The sequence below is a fragment of the Topomyia yanbarensis genome, chromosome 3, assembly GCF_030247195.1.
Source record: "Topomyia yanbarensis strain Yona2022 chromosome 3, ASM3024719v1, whole genome shotgun sequence".
In the NCBI taxonomy this organism is placed as follows: domain Eukaryota; kingdom Metazoa; phylum Arthropoda; class Insecta; order Diptera; family Culicidae; genus Topomyia; species Topomyia yanbarensis.
Window position 1 is genome coordinate 347,514,235 of NC_080672.1, and position 10,038 is coordinate 347,524,272.

The 10,038-nt window shown below is 34.2% G+C and overlaps 1 protein-coding gene across 1 annotated transcript in view; it reads right to left on the reverse strand.

Moving 5' to 3' along the window:
• LOC131692938 (uncharacterized) overlaps positions 1-9,347 on the reverse strand; it is a 31,757-nt gene extending 22,410 nt beyond the window's left edge. The window contains exon 1 of the mRNA XM_058980356.1: positions 8,605-9,347. The gene's annotated coding sequence lies outside the window, so the exon portion shown is untranslated. The remainder of the gene's footprint in view (positions 1-8,604) is intronic.
• Between the last annotated feature and the right edge of the window lie 691 nt (positions 9,348-10,038).

Sequence of the window (10,038 nt, forward strand, 5' to 3'; positions counted from 1 at the left end):
CATTCTGGTAGTCAAACGGTGGGATAGCAAAATTCTTACAAGTTTCCTATCTCATGCCTCCACGCGATTCTAAGTCTATTGATGACATTTGGTCCTTAGACCGCAGAATGAGAGGGTGCGAACAGAATGAGAGGGTGCGAACAGATCTAGTCGAGAAAACATTGCCGTAAAAATGAATAGTTGATCGGAAATTAGCCCCAATACGACTAATCTGACTAGTATCTATGAACACGGCTCAATACGTATTGAAAATTCGCCGCGTCTGTTTTTATGAACCTAATTTAAAGCTCCGTTATTGCTAACAAGCCCGTGCATCAGATTAACAATCCTTTATATTTCCCTTCAGTGTTCGGTATTATCGCTCGTATACTTGTATTCCACAAACAATCCGATATGGAAAATAAGAAATACTTTCCTTGATTTATAACATCTCGCGCTATTTTTGCCAGTATAATATGCTGTCACTTGGTAGTTTTCAAGCCAATAAATATATCGTAGAGAAGAAGTAGCGAGTTCTGTCCAAATACTGTTGCAATAAATAGTGATCCGGCCCATTACGCAGATAAGATTAGCTTTTCCAGGCAATACTCCCACGATCGGCTGTGTGGAGTTCAAATTGTTTTTGTTTAGGGAACATAGTATACTCTCGGTAGCCGGCTGCCCAGAGTTTAAAAATTACCAAAAACTAAACAAGATCATCTCTTTTTCGAGTGATCGTGCACTCGAAGACTAACTAAACAACTACCTAATAAAATATGCTTTACAGGTCGCATCGTTTGCTTGGAGCGAATCCTAGACCTGATACCCTTCCAAACCACCAACTCCGCGACACCTATGGAAGAGTCTGATGAATCGTCGTCCTTCCGTTAAGTAGGTGGAGCATCAACACTTCCTGTCTACCTTATCCTTTATCCTTCCCCGTGAACGATGGAGATGGGGGCGGCCGGCAATGATGGCTATCATTATTATCATTATTATCTTATTAGATAATCAGCAGTCAAACATGATGAAGTCAGTGTGCAATCCGCCAAAATCATCGTCACAACGCAACGCAACGCGCAACGCAACGCAACGTACAACTAATTATGTCATAGTATATATCAGATATTAAAATATTAAAAAATAGCCAGCGTTTTATATCGGAAACAAGAACTGCTCGTTTTTTGTCTCCGCCTAACTAGTGAGAAAATTTTTACATACAATTATGGTGAAACGACTTCACAATGTATTTGTTTGTGCACACGCAAATTCTCGGTGCCGTGCGAATAATACGGTTTATTCCTTTTCTCTACACTGGACAACAAAAGAGAGGAGTTAATTAAAAAACGTGTTTTAATGCACATAGTGGTTCAAATGTGCCTTTCACATTTGTCCAACTATGATTCCATGGCAAGTTCCCATACGAATTCCCATGTAAACTTTATACCAAGGGCGCAAAATATAGTTTCACCGATCGAGCAAAAAATTGGCGCGATTGTTTTAGGACCCGTATGTAACCCAAAAAGTTGCTCAGAGCACGAATCTAACTTTAGTCCCACCCTACTGGTTATGTTCAATATAATGGACAAATTTCGCGCCAACTCGAACAAATGTTGGCAGGACCCTCTCAGATTTTAATGAAACTTTCTGTACATGAAGACTTTGTCACAAAAAGCCACTTTGCATATTTTGTTTTTCCAATAATCTAGACTGTCTTTTGAAAAGGGCCAAACTTTTTATTCCCATTTTTTTTTCAAATGGCTATTGTCTAAAAATGACAAATCCTACAAAAAATGTTGCAGGAGTGGTTTTCACAAAATTACTCAAATTTTCGAATAAAAATATTGAAAAAATTCTTCATTGACTCCTACACTGAAAAAAATCGATTTTAAAAATTTAAAGTCGATTTACAAAAAAAATCATTTTTAATTTGGATGAAATTTTGTCCCAAGATAGATAATTATGTTCCCTACCTATCGTCAAAAATTCATGTTGGGCACTTTTGAGGAGTTATTTGAAAAAAAACTTTAACTTGTTCAAACTGAATTTTTTTCTTCAGTGCATTTTTATCGAAAACTAAACCAATGAAAGTCATGATCATCTCAGAATCCATTTTCCCAGCTGCTAGTTGCCTGATACATGCAAAAAGTATCAGTTATGAATTTGGTATATATTGATAACAAACTTGAATGAAGACTGGAAGACTGGAAGACTGGAAGACTTGAAGACTGCAGTTCCTCTCAAAACTGATAAATTTTATGAAACAATTGATAAACTTTTCTAAAATTTATTTTATGTCTGATGGAGCAGCAGTACAATACAAAAATAAGAAAAACTTTGCAAGCTTGTTTAGATTCCAGTCAAAGTATGAGTTAAGGTTGAGAGAGAATGGGCCAAAATCGAAAACGAAAAAAGCAGTTTTTTTTTCCACACCGAGTGTTAGAACTTCATAAAAACCAATCAGCTTATGTAAATTGTTGTTACAGTACTGCTTATTGATTTTTATGAAGATCTTACACTCGGTGTGGAAAAAAATGCTTTTTTTCGTTTTTAATTTTTGCCGATTCTCTCTCAAACCTTAAGCGAAGAATGGCATTTTGTTGCAGCATCCCATGAAAAAGAACCCTTTGATGCTATTGCTGGCACTCTCAAGCGAATGGCAAAAAGCTAGTCTTACTCGCGACTATGGAAATACCATAACAAGTCCCCAAGAGTTATATAACTGGACAGTTGAAACAAACTGATAAAAATATCACAAAATTATTTTCTGCTACATATTCACTGAACAGCACAACAAAATGTCAGAAGAACTCTAAGAGCTGTTTAATAACGCCAAAACAATATCTGGAACTCAAAAATTCCACAGTTTTGTGCCTATTCCTGGGGGCAAAGTAGAGACGAAAAGGTATTCTAATTCAGAAGATGAACCAAAAATATTTTCCTTGTATAGAAATAATACAAAATAGCATGCATGAAAATAGTTTTAAGACAAATGTAAAATATAAAAATAAATAAATAATTATGTAAAATTCAATACATAATGTTGTGCTGATTATTTCTTTCTCTAATTCTTCCTCAGCACTAAAGAAGAAAATAAAAAAGTAATAATGGAATATTTGTTTAACGACATAAACTCTTTCAAATGGGATTTTTGATATAGGGGTTACATACCTTTTAGTAATAAAAATGTCAAGAAAGTTTGAATTTACGTAAAGAAATAAAGGAATGATTTGATTACCTCAAACTTATAATATTTTGGTAGTACATTTTTCAGTAAAATAAACAAGCATAAGTTTATAAAAATAAATTGATAATTGGCGGAGTTATGGTTTTCCCCCCGAAACCCTTTTTTATTTAAGAGGTTTGCGGTGATCACGATTGGAGACCAATAGATCATCTAAAATTCCAAAACTCAAAAAATTCCATTAGTATATGAGTATTCCTCGTACCTTAACGATTGGTTGAATAAATAATATTTTTTTCCTGCATTCGAGAACGTTTTTACTAAAAAAAACGCTGTTTTAAGCTCTAAAAATTGTATTAAAAAATTCTTTTCCATGAAACAAAAATTTATGAATACAAAAGGAATTAATTACGATCACTTGAAAAAATTAAGAAAATTGATTGAGTAGTTTTTCGGCAATCGTGATCACGGAAAAATCATTTTTAGTAAATCGATATTTCGAGAAATTGGAGTTTAAAATTTCAAATTACCACTGCTCTTAGTAGACGAAGCGCGTTAGGAAGCGCTGTAACTTTCGATCTATTTCTTGAATCTTTATAAAAATTTGGGAAACCATTCGCAAGGAGTTGTACTTTCAGATAAAGTAAAAAAAATATCGATTTCATGAAAAATGAATAAGTAGTTAACCCCTTAATAAAAATATGCTTAGTTGCTAAATTAGACAATATCTTCTCACAAACTGAGCTTTATTGGATTCTGAGATGATTATGACTTTCATTGGTTTAGTTTTCGATAAAAATACACTGAAGAAAAAAAAATTCAGTTTGGACAAGGAAAAGTTTTTTTAAATAACTTTTTTTCCTCAAAAGCGCCCAACTTGAATTTTTGACGGTAGGTAGGGAACATAATTGTTTACCTTGAAACAAAATTTCATCCAAATTAAAAATGGTTTTTTTGTAAATCGACTTTAAATTTTTAAATCGATTTTTTTCAGTGTAGGAGCCAATGAAGATTTTTTTCATCATTTATTCAAAAATTTGAGTAATTTTGTAAAAACCACTCCTACAAAATTTTTTGTAGGATTTGTCATTTTTAGACTATAGCATTTGAAAAAAAATGGGAAAATAAGTTTGGCCCTTTTCAAAAGACAGTATAGATCATTTTTGGAAAAACAAAATATGCAAAGTGGCTTTTTGTGACAAAGTCTTCATGTACAGAAAGTTTCATTAGAATCTGAGAGGGTGCTGCCAACTCTGAATACGATTTGGCGCGAAATTCGTCAATGGTGGAATGGCTATCACATATTCAGAACGTTTTGCATATACATACAATGAATAGACAGCCACGAACTTGAAATGCTATGTGTCGACTTTAAACCAGTGGCGGATCCAGGAGGGACCGGGGGATCTGGACTCCGTCAAAAATTTTCAACTTGTTAAGAAATTTTAAATTAGTTTCAATGTATCTTTTTGATCGACTGGGGGTGTTTTATGTTTGGGTATTGGCTTTCGCAGTCTTGTATAAATATCAAACGACTTATTTTTTGATTGTCCCACGTTTCGGCCGTTTTTGGTGGCCTTTTTCAAGGAAAATTATCTGTCTGTCGCTATTGTCATGGATATTTTTTCCCGCGTTGGTTTCTATTTTTCATGTGTGCGGTTTAAAGTTTCTAACGGCACAAGATTTTTCACGGGTACACTTTTGGTTTCTACTTTACGATCCCTTTCAAAATACTTTCAATTTTAAAGGTGTTTCAAACTTAAAATCGTTTCAAACCAAATTTTTCATTGGTTTTTATTAAATGCGGATATTGCGAATTACGTAATGTGTAAACCGTTAAATTGAATGAGAAAAATGTTCTAAATGTGCTAATTTGAGAAGGCCTTCACTTAAAAGTAAAAAAAATGAGCGTGTATTGGGACTCGAACCCAGGCCGGTTACCATTCGTCATGCTTTGCCAATCATCTCAATTTTTGGAGTAGGTTTCTTTCTTTGTTAAACACATGAAGCAGCTAAAAGTCAAAGTTGGTATACGGTCAAATGTATAGGAAGAAACAACTTTTGGAAGATATGTAGTGCAGCTTAAATATTAAAGGTTGTAGTATTGGTAACAGCAGCATTTATCCAACTCGTAATTCAGTCTAATTAAGATGGTTGAATAAAAGCGTTAATATTGCTGCGGCTACATTTGTTGGTAGTATAGTTCAGCCTGAACTGACGAATACTGGAGTTTAGATAGGTTGAATAAATCGTTAATGTTTAAATAGTTCATTTTTATTCAGCTTACATAGCTTTTAATCTGCTTTTAATCAGACAAGTTAGTCTTATAGTTTAGCTCCTAATGATCTTTTTCTTTTCCTACTAACACAATTCCCTTCCCGTGATGCTCGTGGAGATGCAGAGGTAGTCTCGGTCTCAATTAACAGCAAATATCGAACTAATTTTCCTTTCCTTCCCCGAGAGAACAGCATTGGACGCGGCCGGCATCGTTATTGACCATTTTATGAAACAATTAAGTCAGTGAAACATGCACAGTGTAAATGATTTGCTACTCCCAAACATTATTTTTTTCGTTCATTGTGCATGTTCACTCACTCGTTTAATCGTGAAGTGCAACTACGGGCAGTCTACCTAAGCTTAGCTTGGCTATAATTAAGGAAATACTGGGTAACATGGAGGTTTGAAGATGAAAATTTTGAAAACAGACCGTCCACGTGTGTTTTTTAAACTTTTCGTACCCCAATACAATCTTGAATGAATCATGTTGAAATATGTCATTCGAAAACTAAGAATACCTGTTTTGAGATGATATTGTTGAAAATGCATATTCATTGTACTAGAATGAACTTTTATGAAAAATAAAGGATCAAAGTCTAAAAATATCCACAATTTAGATCCGGGAAAAAAAGTCGCCTAAGACCCCTTGAACTCTCAATAGTGGATACAAGTGTAATAATTCTTCTAACTAATAGCGAAGTTTCCAATTGTCCATATTTGCCTTATGATGAGAACGCTTCAACTGAAGTTTCAATGTCACAATTAATAGAGTGGATAATTCAGTACCGTAAACCGGGGTGATATTGATCACTTTTCGAAGTAATCATCACTTATTTTTAAATGCAACAATTTTTTTTCAAGTTTAATATTTTTAAACCATGTACTGATGTATGGAGAACTAGATTGGATGGTTTTACCTAAAATTGTCCGCTTACAGCTATTTTCCAAAAATAATTTCAAGTTGAAGTCCGTTTTCGTATTCCGGGGTGACTTTGATAACCTGCATGTTCACCCACATTAAGTTATTGATGTCAAAGTTTTTCATTCAAATGTTTGTTTAAACTAATTTTGGAAAGATATTCATTGTTAAATAGATGTTAATTGGTATTATACAAAGTATTTCAATGTACTGTAAAATTCGAGTTACCAAAATTCGTATAATTTGTGTCCAACTAGAATAAAAGATTATGAAAACCTTTAAAACGGCTAAAACTGTTTTATTTCAGTGCTTTATCAATGTACAAAAAGTTTCATCCATTTTAACACGTTGGAATATTGAACAATAAAAAAAAATGTTGCAAATTTTAGCTTAAAATAATTTGAAATAATTGCCAACTAGTTTCACAAAAAATGTATTTAAAATAAACAAACTTTTAAAACGAAATTTGGCACAACCCAATCCGAAGGAAAATAAAAACTCGCTTGTAATTTATTACTCTTGCTCAAATCTGAGATTCATTTGTTTTATAAAAAATGGACACTTTACGAAGCTTCGTAAAAATAAGGTAAAGTCATAAAGTAAATTTCGTTCCAGTGAAATTGATTACGTGCAAAGATTAGGCACATAATCGTAAATTTCATTAACTATATCTTGAAAGTAGAAGTGTTTTTTTTTTAATTTGTAACTTATATGCTGGCAACTATAACCAGTTGACGAAGCAAGAATGGATCCATGAATTATATTCCGAGTGTCGTGTAATGATTTTCGAGAAAATATCAAGACTTTGTTAATTTTGTGATCTAATGCACAACCAATAAAAATCAATATGTGATAAGTTATGAAACAGTTAATGTCGTATATTCGGATCATAAACAATGTTCCTAGATTTGTGGATAATATTATGAGTCAACAATTTTCGAGTTCGCGAATTGTCGGCGTGAGAAAAAAGCGTCGGCGGCGCGGTGCCGGTCCACCTTTCGGCGTTGGCGTTTGTTAAAATTTACCGGCGGCGGAGGCGTAGCGCGGCAGCGCACAGGTCTATTTTTAATTATATGTTCATTTCATTTGAATCATTTATTCCATTCAGCATTCGTTTTATTCATTTTATTCATTCAATGTTATTCACTTTTTTCATGCTAGGCATTTTATTTTTTCCAGTTCATAAATTTTATTCACTTTTATCATTTTAATAATTTGACTATTTTTTTCGATCTTTTCGATAACAAATCTAAGATGCAAAACCTATTTTGAACCCTCCCGAAGTCCTTTCAGAAAAACTAAACAGAATAAGATTTCATCAAGCTAAACCAGAGATAGAGAGTTCAAAATTTCCATCTATTTTCAATGCCCGTTTTACCCCACTTCCCCTCAAAATATGGATCTAATGTTTGACCGAAGTCCATCCCTTATATACACAAACAAACACTGATATTTTCATTACAATCGGGGCACATCAATACGACCTCTCGAACAAAGAGATGCCCGCTTTTGAAAAACAGCTTTTAAAAAAACTTAAGAATAGTTTTAAGGAACTTTTATGACACTTTTGGTTAGGCTGATGTAGTCTGAGGATGTTGCCATATTTTTTTTTCTTAAAATGATTGATTTAACAAAGAGAAAACGCTCTTGCTGAATGAATAAAAAACTATTAGGCATAAGAGAACTTTGGAAAACACTCTTGAAACTTTTCTTAAGTCGTCCTAAGCGGGTTTTGCGCCTGTTCTCAAGAATAAGTGATTTTATGTTCGTTTTTGAAAATGTGAAGTTTATTTGCTACTTATATTGAGTTATATTATGAAGTACTTCGTTATAAAACACTTCTTCCGCATACTTAAATACACTGTAGTGAATAAGAAATTTAATCATGTTAGTTTGGATATAACAATTACAAAATTTGAAAAAAAACAAACACCATTAAAAAGTTCACCAAAATTAATGATTCAGCCCATTTACATTAAATGTAAAGTTTACAACTAAATAATCACAGCATCCTATATATGAAAAGTTTAAAATTGATAAAGTTTGTAAACCACATATCAGCAATGCTGTTTACCATCCAATCAAGAACGTCATGTGTCATACATTCCGCTTCTTATCAATGAGATAGTAATAAAAAAAGACACTCTGTCGACTGGTCTAACGATAACAATAAATAAATTGCGTCTCCTCAAATTTGTTTCTGTTTTTTTTACTATCTCTCTCTATATTTAAACTAATTAATTACCTTACTGACGCGCGTTTGAAGCTCCGTTTGTTTCCAACCAAGTGTTTACATCCCATCTGGCAGGTATTGGTTACCCGCAATGAACTGCCAACTGTCGTGCTTAATTGAAATTAAGGACACTTTTTGCTAAGCTTTTTTTATCACTCTTTTGATATCTCTGTCAACTTTAGTAACCACCTTGTTTCAGTCCATCGTCACTGGTACAAATTACTATCGTCCTAGTTAGACGGGTCACTATGAACAAAGGACACTGTACAATTAACCGCATTTCCGGTTTTGCGTGCTGATGTTCACGACAACCCACTTCCGACTTGGATTCGATTTTCAATTGGTTTCCTCTGATGCACTTCTAACTGTATTTGAATCGCGTGACCACTTGCATTCCCTCTGTAAGTTGATCAATTCTGAATTGTACTGAAGTATGTTCGTGCTTGTGTTCTTCTATTGAAAGACATAACCAACTTTTAAAAACTGTATGCAGATAGCTCGATGACAACCTGCCACAAAATTGAACGATAAATGATACGCGGCACTTGAATAAACTATACCGATAACTACATAGGTAGTAACAACTGATACTCTAATGCAGATGTACTTAAGAGTAAGGGTAGGTACGTCACTAGCGGAGAGTGTATCCGTGAAGACTGAAAAGGCGAATCAAACGAAAAAAAATGTGATCACACCGGTTACCTCACAGTGAACGCACCGAACTGTTTGGTGGACGGCTCTTTACTGCGTTAGGCTCTGCTCTACTACTGCCGTTCTATTAGTGGTGGACACTAAGCTACACGCTTTCGTGATAAGTTGTGGTTTACTAGGGTGGTTACGTCGTTTTGAAATATTCGTGGTAGGTGATGACACTTGTCACAGGTAATCGGATCCAACAATATCTTCGATAACTTATAGAACGTTTTACCATCATTTTATCAGTGTTTTGCTTATACGTTTAGGTGATTTCATAACTACCATTTGAAACAGGTTGCCTGTGTTGCAAACATGTTGTTTGTTTTAGCTAAACTTCTAATTATGACAACAATACTTGAGCATGAAACATTTTAGTAATATTGAAAAAAAAACTTGTAATTCTTCCTAGATGGAGTAAAAGTTGCCTATGAGTATGTGTGCGACTAATCCTTTTAATGATTCTTAGACTCGTACGTAAACCGTGAATTACAACTTTTATCAGACCTGGGGTATTTATTCGAGGCAGAAAAATCCAACCAGATCAGGGCTATAAATACGAGTTACAAAGTTTATATTTCATCAGGTTACTTAAGCCCAATGATGAAATCCATCGACTTCTTTGCCCAAAACCGGGGGAAATATGATTCCATCACGAACCACCCTTATACAACGGCAACATTTCTCACACCCTCATCAGCGGTCTCGACGACGGCGACCATGCCTCGTGGTGGCCAGAGATGCCAGTGCACG